Source organism: Ambystoma mexicanum, chromosome 4p, assembly GCF_040938575.1.
Source record: "Ambystoma mexicanum isolate Mex_15411 chromosome 4p, UKY_AmexF1_1, whole genome shotgun sequence".
NCBI lineage: Eukaryota > Metazoa > Chordata > Amphibia > Caudata > Ambystomatidae > Ambystoma > Ambystoma mexicanum.
The window spans coordinates 141,778,257-141,795,130 of NC_090927.1; the positions used below are offsets into that span (position 1 = coordinate 141,778,257).

The 16,874-nt window shown below is 46.5% G+C and overlaps 1 protein-coding gene across 2 annotated transcripts in view; it reads left to right on the top strand.

The window, feature by feature from the left end:
* The window catches only part of LOC138453079 (interferon-induced very large GTPase 1-like), a 213,228-nt gene that overhangs the window by 48,640 nt on the left and 147,714 nt on the right, over positions 1-16,874 (top strand). Inside the window, exon 1 of one of the 2 annotated variants that reach the window (XM_069605587.1) lies at positions 2,866-2,906. The exons of the other annotated variant lie outside the window; for it this stretch is intronic. The gene's annotated coding sequence lies outside the window, so the exon portion shown is untranslated. Of the gene's footprint in view, positions 1-2,865; positions 2,907-16,874 lie in introns of those variants that run through there. 2 annotated transcript variants of the gene reach the window in all.

Genomic DNA, 16,874 nt, shown 5'->3' on the forward strand with positions numbered 1-16,874 from the left:
GCTACTTTTAAGGATCATCACGCCCTCCCAGAACTCCACTGCACTCCTGTTCTTATTTGTGAGTATCGGCCTCTGTAATATTCCAGGCTCACGTGAGTATTGACACCCACAACTCAGTAAATGGAGAATTTGAAAGCCATTTTACCAAACACGTATCTTTACCAAAACTTCTTTATTTTGAAAACCAAATACAGCAAAATATGTTATATAACTTAAAGATGCTGTAAATATTTTTCAAAGCATCAATTAAGTCAAATCACTTTTTTGTAACATTAAAACATGGCAGACGCCATTTTGGAAGTTAAAATGGCGACAAATTCACCACACAGTAGAAATTAAGCAACAAGTGCAAAAAGAGGCGTGTCGTGGCCGGAAATTGGAGGGAATGCGTGGAAAACATTATTGATTTTACTTAGCGATGGACGTTAAATGGGTGGGACACATAGCCAAACTACTTAAATCCACTCTCAAATGCCAACATGCATTGAAAAGCATTACAAAGCTACATCCAAAGCCCCTATTTCAAGTTCTCTTGTTAAAGTTCTTATTTCAATGACAATAGTTTTGGTTTATTGTGAAATACGGTCACTACACTGGCCACTCCCGACACCTCTAACACTCACTTCAGTCATGACTCCCTGGGAGAGTCATGGACACATGGTCGATGATGCTCCCCCAGCCCCTGCTTATAAGGGTGCAGCTCATGTATGCCAATGAAAGTGGGGTAAGAAATTGAGGGGGGGCCCTCGTTTGGGGGCGTGGCTTTCATTGTGGGCGTGGCCTAAAAGTGCACAAATCATAGTAAAGTGCGCAAACAAATATATAAATGTATGTGAGCATTTATATGTTTGTATGCGTACTACTATGGTGTGTGTACTTTTCAAACCATATTTTATAAACATAGCAATGTTACATATTTCTATGTTTATAAAAGGTGGCTTGAAAAGTGCACAAACCATAGTATTTTACGCACACTTGTGTGCTTACCTTACTATGGTTTGTGTACTTTTCAAGCCACCTTTTATAAACATAGATATTTGTAACATGTTTCTATGTTTCTAAAAGATGGCTTGACATGTAAACAATTCAAGGCATCTTTTATAAAGCGTTGATGACGGACAAAACAAACCGCAAGGTGGCTTTGTCCGTCGACAAAGCTTTATAAAAGATGCCTTGAATTGTGCACGTTTCAAGCCGTCTTTTATAAACATAGAAATATTTCTACCTTTATAAAAGATGGCTTGAAACGTACACAGTTCAAGGCATCTTTTATAAAGCTTTGCCGACGTAGAAAGGCACCTCGGGCTCTGTCATCTATCTGCTATCACTGAGCCCGAGGCGTCTTTCACCCTCTGCGAACCCGCAGCTCCGTGATCTAATCTGCATATTAGATCACGGAGCCCGCAGGGGTCAGTGACCTGGGGAGGGAAAACAAAGGGACAGTAACTTCCTCTGATGACCCTGATGAGGGGTCATCAAAGGGAGTTACACTAACTGACAGAAGTGCTGCCAGCCTCAGCTTCACTGTGGCTGGCTGGCACTTCTGTCAGCTTGGCCGACCATAATGACGGGCGCATCTCCCGTCGCGGCTGCGGCGGGATAATGCATCCTGCCAATGTTGTGTGGGACGGGGCCCCGGCTGGGCCCCGGCTCAGCCCCACTTTCTGGAGACTGCCGGGGCCCGGCCCCGACAGGCCCCGGCCCACTTTAAGCACTGTATGAGTCTAGGTACCTGTACTCACCAAGCAGCATGGAGCTACCACAGTGTCCAACCTCCCATGGCTTTCACACTCTGCAGTCCTCATAGAGGTGTGGACCATGTGCAGATCCAGGTCTTCTGATCAATCAAAGGCCAACACAGGCAGCCTGGGATCTGCGTATTATCGTTCTTCGCTATGGTGCTGTTCCTGTCACCTTTTCACTGCCCTGACAAGAGAGACTTCCAATTACCCTGTAGACCGTCAGAAAGGCCTATCCGCCAGTGGACATAGCTCAGTTTGTTGAGGTAGCTGCTGTTGGAGCTGTGTACTCTGAGGTTCAATAGAACATGTTAATTTAGTCGTTACTTCGTTTCATTGTTAGATACAGCAGCACGCCCATCGTTCACACCAAATCCAATTTTTTGGGTCATGTATTATCTTTTCAGAAAATGTTCTGGAATTGGAAAGCTGAGGGAAATGTTTAGTGAAATAGGAAATCGATAATAATTCTATTTCAACCTAAGCCTCTTGCCCGGGGCTTTTTTAATAGATTCATAGCAATATAAATAAACGATCATACGATGTTAAATCAATGCAACCATGAAGATATGTACGTCAGTTAGCTTACTGTAAAACATAATTGCGACTTCAATTGAGAGAGTCAGCAGCAGCAGGGGTCAGGGGCCCAGAGCAGTTCTCCTGAAGGGCGAAGGATAATACACGCGAAAGCAGCAGCTTTCCCAGAAAGCAGGTGTCGACGGTAGAAACCCTGTGAATGAGTTACCTGCAGCATTGTACTGTGAAAACTTCCATCCCGTACTACAGAACGTGAAAGTAGGATGTGAGCCTCGCATAACTGCTGACTGCTGCTCATAAAAGGGTGCAGCATCGCTCACACAGCACAGCAGACTAAGTGCAGCAGCCGGGGTCAGGGTTCAGGGGTCGAGCAGTTCTCCTGAAGGGCGAGAGATAATACACGCGAAAGCAGCAGCTTTCCCAGAAAGCAGATGTCGGCTGTAGAAACGCTGTGAATGAGTTACCTGCAGCATTGTACTGTGAAATCTTCCATCCCGTACTATAGAAAGTGAAAGTATGAGGTGAGACTTGCATAACTGCGGGCTGCTGCTTATAAAAGAGTGCAGCATTGCTCACACAGCACAGCAGACGAAGTGCAGCAGTAGCCAGAGGGGTTCCTGTACAAGTCAGGTATCTGCTTTTCTGTATTTAACGGTTTTCATCAAACTCTATTTTGTTACTTTGCACGATTCATGGTTTTACGTCTCTAGTATTTGTTCACACAGTACTTCATTTACTGGTGCTTCTAAAATTGTGTGCCACAAAGGTCTGGATGAGGATTTAATATACGGTTAGTGACATATAATTGCCTTTTCGCTCGACAATTGCCCCTTTAAAGCCATGACAACATTTATTAAAACTACTTTATTGCTATTTTGCAGTGCCAGAGTGGACTAAAAGATGCGCATTGTGTGCCTTATGTTTTAAAATAAAACCTATATAGCCTGGCTTACCCTTCTCCCTTACTACATAGCTAAATATTATTCGCCTTCTTTTTGTGACAGAAACCCATTAAAAAACCCTTTGTGAACCAGGCGCATACTATAGCGTTCTACTTCCACCCCCTAGTGCAACATAAAATCCTCCCCCCTCCCTCAGTAACACAAAACCTAGAGCTGGCGTCTTTCCCTCTCAAGCACACAACACCGGACCTTCACACCCTCCATAACGCACAACACAAAACCGTTAACTGCAGCTGTCGACGGAAAAATTAAAAGGAAAATGGTGTAGGCTGCCCGGTAACCCTTGCAGGGTCCTTCTCTACCGCTCCTCCCCTCCCCTGGGTGAGGGGAGGGCTCAGGCGCAAAGCATCGCCAAAAACACCAAAAGTCCGCAAAGGGTGAACAATGAAAGGGGGCATGGTAAGCCCTTTATAATGAGCGGGCGTCCTACGGCAGGTAGCATCCAGCCCCTGCATTAGGACGCCCGCCCCGCTGCTGAGAGGAGAAGGTTTTAGTTTTCCACCCACCACCCCACAAAGAAGCAGAAAGAGGACAACACCTGGTTGTTGCTGTCGCAGGACGGTCAGGCGGATACATGGCGCTGTTTGGGCGACCAAGCACATAAAACAGACTCCGAATGAGCCAGGAGGAAGCCGGAAGGGTCTTTGCTCTTCTCGGACCAGCGCCTCTTGGGAGCCTAACGGCATGGGCGTCTGGTGGTAACAACAAGGGCTCAGCTTCCCCCAAAAGAAACAGCGCTCTCCCCGCCCACAGACACCTGCAAGGGCTGGGTAGGCTCAGGCACAAAGGGTTGGGAGAGTTGGGCCTACTATGGACTTGGTGCAAAGGAGTAGGGGGAAGCAGGTGTATTGGACACGGAGCAAGCCCCACACTTACAGACTGAATTTCACTAAATATGTGCAGTGATTCTTTTGTTGTGAAAGTAAAACTACGGCCAAGTTTGCCATTTTAAGAACAACTGTTTCATTCCAGCTAATTTCTTTAGAAGGGAAAATGAAGGGAAAAGGAAGAATGAGCAAAAAATGGCTTATTGGCTATTGGTACATATGGACAAATGCTTGGGTTAACACAACCCTCTGCATTAGCACAATCGTGCTTTGCATGAAACACTTTGCATTGCTAGAGAAAAAACGTAGCTGCTTTCAAAGGCACACTCATGTGTTGTCTAAACCCCGCCATGCTTCAGGTTTCTATGGCAACGCTCAATGAACGTGCTTTACATCTGCGCTCAATTTGCTCATCTTTTTCTCAATTTGTGATTTGCTGCACATTTGTGGCTCATTTTCTAGATGTCGGTGATTTCACTGGGAGGACCTGCCCCCCCCCCCCTCAAACCCCACCTCCTTCCGCTATCCAACCCCCTCAGTGCCACATTGGTCATTTCGCAAATGGAGTAGAAATGCGGAGTAAAACACAGGTGAAATCGCCTTCACGCCACCTTTCCACTCCATTTTGCAAAAAGTGTAAATGCTGCCTGCACATCATGCCTTGTAGAGGGCCTTCCAAATGGATTTCTATGGAACCATATGACTTTCCCAGGTGGTGAAGGGGGTGGATTTCATAGCAATCCTTTCTTTTTCTAGAAAGCTTCCAAATATATGATGAAAAACCATGGTGCTATTTGAAAGCGGAGCGTGAATACAACGTGGAAACGTATAGTCCGTTCTGTGCCTCCACTCCCCCTCCAAATTGCGTGAAAATCCACCGTAGCATTAAAGTGAGGCGTAAAAAAGCATGACTTGTTTTTTTTTTTCTTTTACGCTCTGGAGGACAACGTCGCTGATTGCTGGTCATGAGTCAGGGGTAAAGCACTAGAGGGGAGTAGAGAGAGTGGTGGTAGGGTGGGTGGCTGGGGGTATAGAGAGTGGAGGTAGGGTGGGTGTGGGTCGAGATAGTGGGTTAGGATGGGCGTGGTATCGGATAGAGAGAGTTGGGATATGGTGAGTGGGTGTGGGTTGAGAGAGTGGGGTGGGTGGTTGAGAGAGAGTGGGGTTAGAGTGGGTGGGGTTGAGAGAATGGGGTTGGGTGGGTGGGGATCTAGAAATTGGGCATACGGTGGGAGGGGTAGAGAGAGTGGGGGTTGTGTGGGTAGGGGTTGAGAGAGTAGGGGTTGGGTGTGGGTCAAGAGAGTTGGGGTAGGGTGGTTGATGTTGATAGAGTGGGGGTAGGGTGGGTAGTTGGGTGTCGAGAGAGTGGGGCAGGGTGGGTGGAGGTAGAGAGAGTGGGGGTAAGGTGGTTGATGTTGATAGAGTGGGGGTAAAGAGAGTGGGGGTAAGGTGGGTGGTTTCCTGTAATAATGGCTTGTTGATTTCTTTTCTCCCAATCTGGAGTACTGTAACATGTCATGTGTGTGTGTCAGTTTCAAAGCTGGGGCTCCATAGTGATCTTTCCTTTCGGAGTCAGAGGGAGTTGGGCTATATTTGGGCTATGTTGCTGGCCCCATTGGGCTGCAGGTAGGTTTCTCATTCTAGATACTGGTACAGTGTGAACATTATTTTTGGAGAGGTGCAGTACCAATGGCAACATACAAAGGTCATCATGAGAAATCTCAGAGCACCTCTGTATGTTGACAGCAGTTCAGCACCTCCCAATACAATAATGTGATATGCAAGCATTATTTTTTGGAGGTGCAGTACCACTGACAGCATACAGAGGTCGACATAGGAAATCTGAGAGGACCTCTGTATGTTGTCAGTGGTACTGCACCTCTTCATGAAACAATGCTTGTAATGCAAGGTAATGCTCAGAACCCAGGGTTTTCATATCTGCCTTACGGTTTCCCTGCTGGAAAATCATATGTGCTCTGAGTGTGTTGCTGAATTTGGGATGCACTTTGAAATGGGTAGAAATGCCCTTTGTCCGACTACTTTGTGCAATTGCATAAAACGTGGGAACAGGATATCAGAATGTGTTCATCTAGAACTATGAAGCAATGTCAGATTTATTTTCAGGACATCTACACCAGGACTAAAATTAGCCCCATTGAGAGTAAAACTACAATATAGGACAACTCCTGCCAGGCTGCAATTATGCATACAACCGACAGATGTACTCCCCACTTTCACTGCTGCTTCTTCCCCCATTGCCCTGATCCTGCTTCCTCGATCGCACGGTCGCTACTTTTCCCATTGCGCTGTCACTGCTTCCCCCTTGTGCTGTGACTCCTTCCCCCATTGCCCTGAAGCACCTTTCCCCCTTCTGCTGTCCCCCCACTTTGCTCTGTCCGTCCTCTCCCCTTTGCGCTGTCCCTCCTCCCCTTTTGTGCTGTCCCTATTCCCTGACTACTGCTGTTCCTCCTCACCCCTTCTGCTGTCCCTCCTCATCACTTGAGCTGTCACTCCTTCCTGTGTGCTCTCGCTCCTTCCCCATGCACTGATGCTTCTTCCCCCATTGCCCCGATGCTGCTTCCCTATGCACTGCTGCTTCTTCCCCCATTGCTCTGATGCTGCTTCCCCGATCGCACTGTTGCTACTTCCCCCATTGCACTGTCGCTGCTTTCCCATTGCACTGTTGCTGCTTCCCTCTTACGATGTGACTTCTTCCCCCTTGCGCTGTTGCTCCTTCCCCCTTGCACTGTTGCTCCTTCCCCCTTGCGCTGTTGCTCCTTCCCCCTTGCACTGTCGCTCCTTCCCCCTTGTTCTGTCATTTCTTGCCCCTGTTGTGTCACTGCTTTCCGCTTGATCTGCTACGCCTTTTCCCCTTTGCTCTGTTGCTCCTTTCCCCTTGTGCTGTCGCTCCTTCCCCCGTGTAATGTCGCTCCTTCCCCCATTGTGCTCTCACTCCTTCCCCTCCCTTTTTACTGTCACTCTTCCCCCCCATTTGTGCTGCCACTCCTTCCTTCAAATGTTGTACAATGCTCCTGTGTACTGTTGCTGGCCTAACTTTCATCGTTTGGATTTTTTATTCACCCTTGTGTTGCCAATTATTTCTCTTTCTCCACCAGCAGTGCCCCCCTCACCCCCCAGCATTGTTCTTCCCTCCCATTCTGTAATGTCTTCTTTGATGTGCTGTCATTCTTCATTCCTTCCCTCCATGCTAAATGTAAAATGCAATAAACAACTACAAAAGCCAAAACTATTGGCATTGCCAATGCTTGCTTCTCCTTGTGAGAAAGTGTTGACTCGACCCTCAGGAATTTGAAAAAGGACCTTGCGGCTCAGAATGAAGCAAAGAATGCAGATTAAGGACAGTCAAGGAGACTGCAATGGATGTTAGAGAGGGAGGGCAGGACTGCAGGCGAACGCAGCCTCCCAGCTGTTATCATCCCTGATGGCAAATGCAACATTAGGGCAGGATCCAGCATATAGGAGGGGGGGGGGGGGCAAATACTGGAAGTGACCCCTGCTATCTGCACACGTATCTATAAGGCCAATGAAGGGCATCCCTAAAAATAGCGTTTGGGCCACAGTAGTGAGTGAGCTTTTTATGAAAGTTTACCCTGGCTCGATAGAGAACAGGGGAAACACTTTACAAGCCCCTATGGGCTGTAGGCCTATGCAGGAATAACTGTTGCAGATGCCGATACCGGGGGTCCTTTCCCCATCATGGGTGCTCACGAGAGGACCCACAGGGTGTTAGGACAGTTTTTCTGAAGTCCAACTAAGGGTTTAGTAAAACCATTCAACTGAGGCTGTACAAGACTCCACTCTTAGTATAAGGCTGTACCGCCTGAGTATATGGTAGCGTAGGCAGAGCAGCCAGTCTTATTTTAGGAGGGAGAATGGGCTGTAGAATCAGTACAAGTGAAATTGTCATACAAATGATCCAAAGAAACACTGAAACATAATGTATGTAAAAATAAAGGATTTATTTAAATACAAGTAGGCCCAGATAAATCTAGGGGTAAGTAAGCACTAAAACATTATATGAAATCACAGTATAAAAACACAACACTATACTTGAAAGTACACAGACCCAAGTATATACCTTATTTGAAGTACCTAACAGTAGTTATAGGGAAGTCAAAACCTTTTGATACACATTCAGCATAGGACAATCCTATTCTTGGGGAGTAAAAACCAATGGTTACGTTTTACAATTACATTCAGTAATGCAAGGGCAGTAGACCCTTCCAGTTGTATAATGATTCGCAGCACTAATCACTTAATCAGTGAACTGGACAATATACTTTTGATGAATAGTGAAACTCTTATTCTAGGTGCAGTAAAAACCTATAACTACTTTTGCCATAACACACAGTTATACTAGGTGAGTAAAACATAAAGATGTAATATACAATTACAAGTGCTTTTGAAATCAGGGAACCCCAGATTGAGGTAAGCAGTAACTCTTTTAATTTATTTGGGATGGCACACAGCTACCACAAGGTAAGTAAAACCCACATACTTTGTTTAACCTCACAATGGAGGGGGAAAGTAAAACCCAATGTTACACTTTACTGAATAGTTGTTCTAGGTAGGCAAAAACCTAATGCAGACTTATTCTGGACAGGCTAGCAGCAAGTCAGGGGAAGCAAGACCCAGTTGGGGGGCACTCATACAATTATCCTCAAGGGACTAATCTGGTGAAACCAACACTTTACTTTTGGGAAGAGGCACAACCTAATCACAGGAGAGTAAAATACCTTCACATCTACTTTCTATTAGACTGGCAAAACAGTTGCTAAGGAAGAAAAGATGTTAACCATACTTTTAAGAATAGTCCATCACACATTCAAGATCAGAAAGAACTTTTGTAACTGTTCACTCTTGGAGTTACAGTTACCAACCAACTCTTCACAAGTAAGTACTTTGAAACACTTATTTTCTTTTCTAGGCAGAAGTGCCAATTCCTTGACAGTCTTTCCCTTATTCTTGGAGCCTGAGTGTTCTCAGTGGCAGAAGGGGGGTCACCAGGACTAGTGACCAACAGGCAGTGTCAGAATAGGTTCTTTAGTAGCAAAAGTTCCTTAGAAAAACTGGGCACACAGGTAAGTATTTCACTTTAGAGTTAGAAGAGGGTCCAGAGGCTTCGCAGAAGACACCCTAGCAGGATTCTAGCAGTGGGACTGGGTGTACTGGACGAGGGACCTCCCAATCACAGAAAACACCACATAGCTACACAGAAATCCTAACAGGCTTAAGTTAAGTACATACCCAAGCCAACACAGTACCTCAGCATTGAAGAAGATTTTGCAGCAGGAGAACTTCAGGTTCTGCAGCCAAATACGCGGTCAATGGATTCCTTGTCGTGGAGACTGAAAACAAGTCCTCAGAAGGGACTTTGCAGCAGGGATCAATGAAGAAGGCTCTAGGCAAGGTTTCCCTCGCGGCTGTATGCGGTTCGGCGGATTTGGCGCCTTTTCAAAGAGCACAGAAGAAGACAGAAAATCGTGGTGGAATTCTCATCATTTTAAAGGTCCAGCACTCTTGTGAGGAGACTTTTCAGACTCGATTCGTGTCCCTTGAGATCCAACAGGATGCCCACGAAGTTTCAGCGAGATTCGGAATTCGGAAGACAGTGCACCGCACGATGGCTAGAGGTACCAGGGTATTGGTGTATTGCAACAAAACAAGGTCGCAGCAATGCGTGGATGGCTCAAAATGCAGGTCTTCTTGAGTCTAGTGGGTCTCATCAGACTCTGGGTCAGGGTCGTCATTTTCAGAGTCCCCAGGTTGATTGGGAGGAAGGGGTACAGCAGGCTCCGGTTACACAGTAGGCTCTCCGGTCGCTGGAAATCGTTTCTGCCGTTTTATCTTCACCATCCTCTTCGGTTTAAGTTTCAGTGGTCGACAAGTCTTCAGCTTCCAGGTTCGCAGGTTCGCAGTATTTATCAGGAATTACAGCACAATCTCTGCATTCTCTCCCTGCATTTTACAAGAATGGGCACTGGGATGTGTCCCCATTCAAGCAAGGCTTAAGACAAAGGACTGGGGAGTTTTGGACTCCTCCCTCACTTTCTGCTCTTACAGACAGACTGGAGCCTGGGCGGGGAGTCCAGGGGACTCCCAGCGGTGACAAAAATCACACAAAGGAATTTCCTGCCCTGGATGTCAGGGGAGGGAACAAGAAACAATAAACATTAAAATGGTAAAAAAAGAAGACAGGGGTCATTTTGGTAAAAATTGCCTTTACTGCAGCTGTGAACACAGCCCGCGGTAAAGGTGCACCAAATGAATACAAGGTTACACTGCCACAAGCCATTTAATGTAAGCTTGTCAATGTAACAGAATTGTTACAGTTTTAAGTGTGAAAGGGGATACATTGTATCTCCCCAGAACTCCACATAAGGTGGGGTGTGCTGGTTTCACTAAATAAAATGTAAAAGGGATCCAAAGATCCTTTGTACCTTTGGGAACTGTAGTTCACTCAAGGTCAGCACAAGAAAGCTAAAAGGGGAGCTCCTAGGGCAACACAGCAAAAACAGGCACTTAATGCCAATAAGTTGTTAAAGATAACTTCAAAAAGACACTATGGAGAGTCTTAAAAATGACACCCATAAAAAGAGTTAAAGATTATGCGAGTGTGGAAAAAGGTTCCCACTCACTGAGTTATTAATGAAAAATATCCCACTAATAAAGCAAAAAGTTCTGGGGTTGAAACTAGAAAAGAAGATTTACTAGTTCTGTGCAAATCTTACCTATTCCTACTACATAGTTCCACAAACAGGACCGATGTGGGCCAGTGTGATGCTGGAAATGCATCAGAAGGACAGGGCCTCTGAATCCTTGTCCTTTACTGCTTTTTATCGTGTGTTCTGTCATGTTTTCTGCCCAGGAGTCCATTTGGGACTCCTGGCAGTGCAGCTCTCTCTTTTGGTTTGGTGAACAGACCCATGGGATACCCTTATGGCACCCATGGGTAGGGGTACAACCCTGTGCCCCTAGTGTATGTTTTTGGGCACCTGTGGGTGGCCCATAGAGCAGGGTATGGGCTGGTGGCAGCTCCATGCTGAAATTGACAGGTGCTCTGGGTGTCCTCCATTTTGGGATACTGAAAGGAAGCGCCCCCAAGACAGCACGATCCTCCCCGCAATGAGAGACAATAAAGGACTCTCCCGTATTGGGAATAAGGCCAAGACAGAGTGCGGGTGAGCGTAAGTGGGAGTTTATCAATCAGAATAGGGCATGCAAAGAACTCTGCAACCTCCGAGAGCGCTCTGCCTGACAATAGCAAAGACAGGCGTATTTCTAATACAAAAAACGTCATCAGAACCTACACACTATAGGGGGCACAAGTTCATTGGGATTGGGTGGCGACGACTAACTATAGGTGTTGCTGCAGCGTGGTTGGTCTTGGCGGGAGGACGTCACTGGTCAGCCTTGTAGGTTGGGCTGGGCCTGGCAGGCCGGCCTGAGTTCATCCGGGCGGTGTTGGTATGCTGGGGCAGCCTGTGACAAAGATGAATACCTTCCCTGACTTGTTTGCCCTAGGCCATGCACATTGCAGTTACTTAAGAGACGACATGTTATCTTCTACAGTAAATCTTTCAGTAGGTTATCTTACGAATAAATGCAACACAGGAGGAATGCACCTTGTGAGGGGTCTGGTGGCCGTTAGTCAGAGTGTGATTTACCTGTGTCCTGTTGACCGGTACTATAGGTCGAGGGGCTGGGATCTGGGGCATGGGACGGGTGGTACGTGCTTTTCTGTTTCGTTAGAAGTTGTTATGAATGGGCCGCTGTATATTATCCTAGTGTTGGGGGTCGCGCTTGTACGGAGCCATGAATCTTGAGGTGGTCTGGGGGATTGTGGGGTTTACGAGAGGGTGCTGGTGGATCAGTGGATTCAAACGGAGGTTTACTGCCGTGTTATAAATAACGCAGGTGGCAGGCTGTGGCCTTGGATGCTGTAGCAGGGCCTACAAATCTTTGAAGCGGCTCCAGCTTGGTTGGGGGAGGTGGGGCAGCGCGGCGCAGGCCTCAGCTCTCTTGTCTGGCAGGCTTCGCAGGGTGGGAGGGAAAATGGCCTTGCACATATTCACAAAGGTATTTTTCTCGTGTGTTGGCGACTTTTAGGTGCAGAACATTAACAACGTTTGACTTGTTTAAACTACTTGAACACACATATATTTCAACTTCATTAAACATTTCTTTTGACACAGTCAGTCTGAGTACCTTATAACTGTAAAGCATTCTACCCACTACATTGTTTGATTATTTATATACATTTTGCACTGTGTGAGGTAGTACTAGGTTGTGGAACACGGAGATTGATGCCCGCCACTGTAGGTGACTGAGACGACATATAAGCGTTGAGATTTCTACACAAGACTAAAACACTTGCATATCTATATTATGAATTTCATTGTATACTTGTGTGCACTCTTCTCTGTGATATAACAGCATTAGTTCAGTTATAGTGAAAGGTCGTGGGGTGTGGGTGTCATATACGCGCACAATTCTACAATTAATACACAGTTTGCAGGTTCTTTTTAAGAGAAGTGGTTCTTTAACACTAATACTTGAATTCTTTCCTGCTTTCATCAGATGGCTATGCTACAGTTTTCCCCGTCGTCCCGGCCTTGCTGACCAGGTCACGCGGGGCACAGTATTACATTGTGGACAGTGAAGTGTTACAGTGTTGGCATTTCGTGTTAGCTCATACCCAACTTTCTCATGGGAACGCGCTCACAGCGGATCTGCCAGGGTGCTGCGGCGACGGGGATGCTTGAAAGCCCTCCAAAGGTGGGGGCCGCGCTACAGTGCGCTGAGCTCACGCCATCTTTGCTAGACAAGATGGCTTCTAGGCCTACCTATATTTTAGTACATGTGAACAATGGATACGTGTGGGCAATGTCATCGGCGGGTGACCCCTCCTCCACCTGGGCCCGGGTGGCATGAGGGGCCGTCCACAGAGCCATGGTCCTCACCTGGGGAGAAGATGCAGGTGAGGGGGGTCTCCAAGACCAGTCCTCCCCTACATTTCCCCCCTTTCGTTACTAAAGTAACGAATTCTTTAGCTCTTCTATCCTTCTACATTCTGCTTCTTCTATCACTGCGTCATCCCATGCGGGTGTTCCTTTTATGGGCATCCATGCCCTGCACACCCCCCTCAAGCTCTCACCTCTCCTGGCATATTCGTCTGGTGTACATGTTAAATATATACAGTCACCAGTTTCCTCCAAATCTACCCAGACCTCCTCATACCATTCCAGATCCCGGGGTTCTTTGATGGTGGTGTGCCATAATTTGTCTACTATATACTTGTCACGGTATATAGGCACTACCTGGTACCTGGGAGTGTTATCTGTTCCTGTCTGTACATGTACTTCTTGTGTTGCTTTAATTGTACCACCAGAGTTGCCCATTGTCACCATCATCATTGCACCGTTAGGGACTGCGTTAGCACAACATCGGAGGCCCACCTGGCACAGGCAAAAGGCTACGAGGAGGAACACCACAGCTGGCACCAAAAATTTCATAGCCATTCCAAGCCATGAGGGAACCCAGGAGAAGATATTGTCGAACCACGTGCTATCTTCTGCTCCACCTTCCATCTTCATCTTCTCTCCCAGGTTGTGCACTGCTTCGATCACGTGGGACAAGGATCCATTTTCCGCGTCTTCTGAAGGTATGAAAGTGCAGCAGGCACTTCCTATTTTTCGGCAAACACCTCCGTCCATCACTGTTAACAGGTCCAGGACATACCTGTTCTGCATGGTCATTAGTTGCAGAGCTCGCAGTTCCACTTTTATTATGTTGAACCCTTCTTCAGTGTCATTGGCCAGCTGAATCAGTTCCCACCGTGTTATCTGGAGCCATTTTGCATTTGCCCTTGCTTGGACACTTGAAACCAGTGAGGCAAAGAATGTTTCTACGGAGCTGAACAGTCGATACCTGTCTGGGATCTGTGCCAACAAATCAGATGATGCTTTTGATATGTAGTTCGATGCTCGTCTGTTCCGAGATAGTGCTTCTTCCTTACCTCCGGAGGACAGGACATAGAGGTGTGATTTTGCAGTTGGTGAGGCCACACCCTGGTGCACGTTTCCTTGTGTCCTTTTGTTCTCGTCAACGTGGCTTTCTGGGATCACCATCAGGGCCGAGTGTAGAGTGGCCATTGAGCAGCTGCCACTCCATGACTGGGGGAGGTGCAGGTATGCCTGATTACCGCATACCCAGTATGTGTCCATTAGTGCGGCTGTTCCTTTCTTCATGTCTGGAATGGTGAGGGTTTTGTTGCAATTTTTGTTGGTTCCCATTGTCACCTTCCCTTCTCCCTTGAAACATAGTTCATTGTTTATTTCACTCTGCAGCTTGAAGGGTTTTTCCATCGCTGTTACCCATGTCAGTTTAGAAATGTGTTCTTTCCATACTGGTGTGCACGTTTCTTCTATCCATTGCAGCTTGTCTGGTTGCACACCCCTCAGTGCTTCCGCTTTACACAGTACCTCTTCATCTTTCCACTTATTTTCAGAAAACAGTGTCCCTTGTATAACAAAAAATGGTTCTTTAAGACATACCACTCCAGCTGCCTTTGGGTAGCAAGTTTTCTCATTCTGTATCATTTTGAAAGTGACGTCATGTGCCTGGAAGGTGTTCTTTATTCTGCACAGTGTGAGATGAAGGAGACATTGGGCATCCACAATGGGCAATTCTTTAGGTAACACTTTGGGTGTGCCTGAGGCATGGGGGATGAGGGAGCAGACATAGCAGCTTTCGTTTGTTGTCTGTTTGTTGTCTGCTTGGCTACTTGGCTGTTGCACTCATGTCTGCATACCACTTGTTTGCTTGGTGGGGGTGTCGTGGGTCTTCCATCTTATATAGCCCCAACCCATAGTACCTTCTCCGTCTGCTATTCTTGCTCCTTATGTGTCTTCTGCTTTCAGTAAGTGATAAAATAGGCCCCCCTTCCTCATTCCCACCCCCCTTTTCCAAATCCTCATATAATTCCTTATGTTCTGTCATCGTTCTTACCTTCCCGTCTTTTTCAATAAATAACAGATCATTTTTTTCCATGGGGGCGGGTTGGCTAGTGGGGCTGCTATACAACCATGATATGGCAGATAAATTCCGATCATTTAAGCTGCGAGCATTGTAATCAGACATTTCAGGTAAGGACATCGTGTCATTCTGCATTTCTTTTTGTAAACGTTTTGTTTTTGACAATGCAGCAGTGGGTGGTGTGGTATAGTAACCCCATACAAGGTTTGACCCATCCCACACCAAAAAATCACCTTCTTTGGTATTCACACTTGTAGTTGAATTGGTCCCAGGGGGTAGGGTGATGTTACTCCCCCCTCCCCCCTCGTTCATCTCGATAGAGATGAACGCTATGAACCAATATGTTACCAGGCAAAACATTGATATGAAAAATACTATAACACACATTGATAATCCACATTCGTATGAGTATCTACACCTCGCAATTAGCATTTCTCTAATTCTAGTAAATCTATCCGTTGCAGGCTGCCCGTTAGATGACATGGTAGCTCCTGTTTGAGATACAAAAGTGCATTAAGTACATGCATGTAAACATTTCATATTGGCACCAACAGTGCCAAGGTAATTTTGACGGGGTATGGAAGCGGGTGGGGGAAAGGGGTTGTATTCACAGACAAGGGTATTTACAGTCAATAACATCAGTGCATCATTCCGTATACATATATATATATACACATGTGTGTACCTTCAAAAACGGAAACCAATAAAAATTTTTTTTTTTTTTTTTTCCTTAAGTGTATCATTACACTCGCCATCCTGCCAGTCGTATTCATCATCATTCGCTGTACATACGCAAATTCATGTTCATTCATTCTGCTCAACTTCATGGTTTGCTGTTGCCTGTGCCTCTTCCTGCACTTCAGCTTCCACGGCACTATATGCCCTTCGTACATCTGTCAAATGCACCCAGTATCTAAGGCCCTTGACTTTCACCGCCGTGGGCGTGCAAAACACTACTTCATAGGGGCCATGGAAACGTGGTGCATTCCACCTTCGCACAAAACTTCTGACATATATAAACTCGCCCGGCATCAGCTGTGGCGCTTGTCAGGCTGTGTCACTGTCTCTGTTGTGTTTCCCTCCTCACTAGTGAAGGGCGGGGCGAGCTGCTTTGCTATTATGCGCGCTGCCTGTGTTAGTTTTTTCAAGTAGTCTGTAAACTCCTCACCCAATATCGCAGCGCTTCTGTGTGCATCTGACGTTCACGGAGAGGCGAATGTGCTGTATGCATTCTCCTCCCAGTCACGATCTCGTGTGGGGACAAATGGTGGTCTTTGCTTGGCTGATTGCGCAATTCAAACAGGGCCAGGGGTAGGCAGTATATCCAGTTCTTTTTCAGGGAAAAGCATAGTTTCGACAACCGGCCTTTCAACAGGCCGTTCATCTTTTCCACTACGCCATTACTTTGAGGATGATAAATCGAACACAATTTGTGTTTTATTCCCAATAACGTAGTCACTTCCTTGAATAGTTCATTAACAAAATGAGTGCCGTTGTCTGAGCGAATCACGTCGCAAATTCCCCAGCGCGGGAATACTTCCCTCACCAAGAATTTTGCAGCGCTTTTTGCATCAGGACGTGCACAGGGGCCTGCCTCCACCCACCTTGAAAAAGGACACACAACCACAATCATAAAGCGTGCCCCATTGCACCTTTCTCCCATATCGACATAATCAATGTGGAGCTCTCTAAATGGGCCAATGGGTTTTGGTATTGTACCTCTGAGCGTGCGCAATGTCATTCCAGAGTTG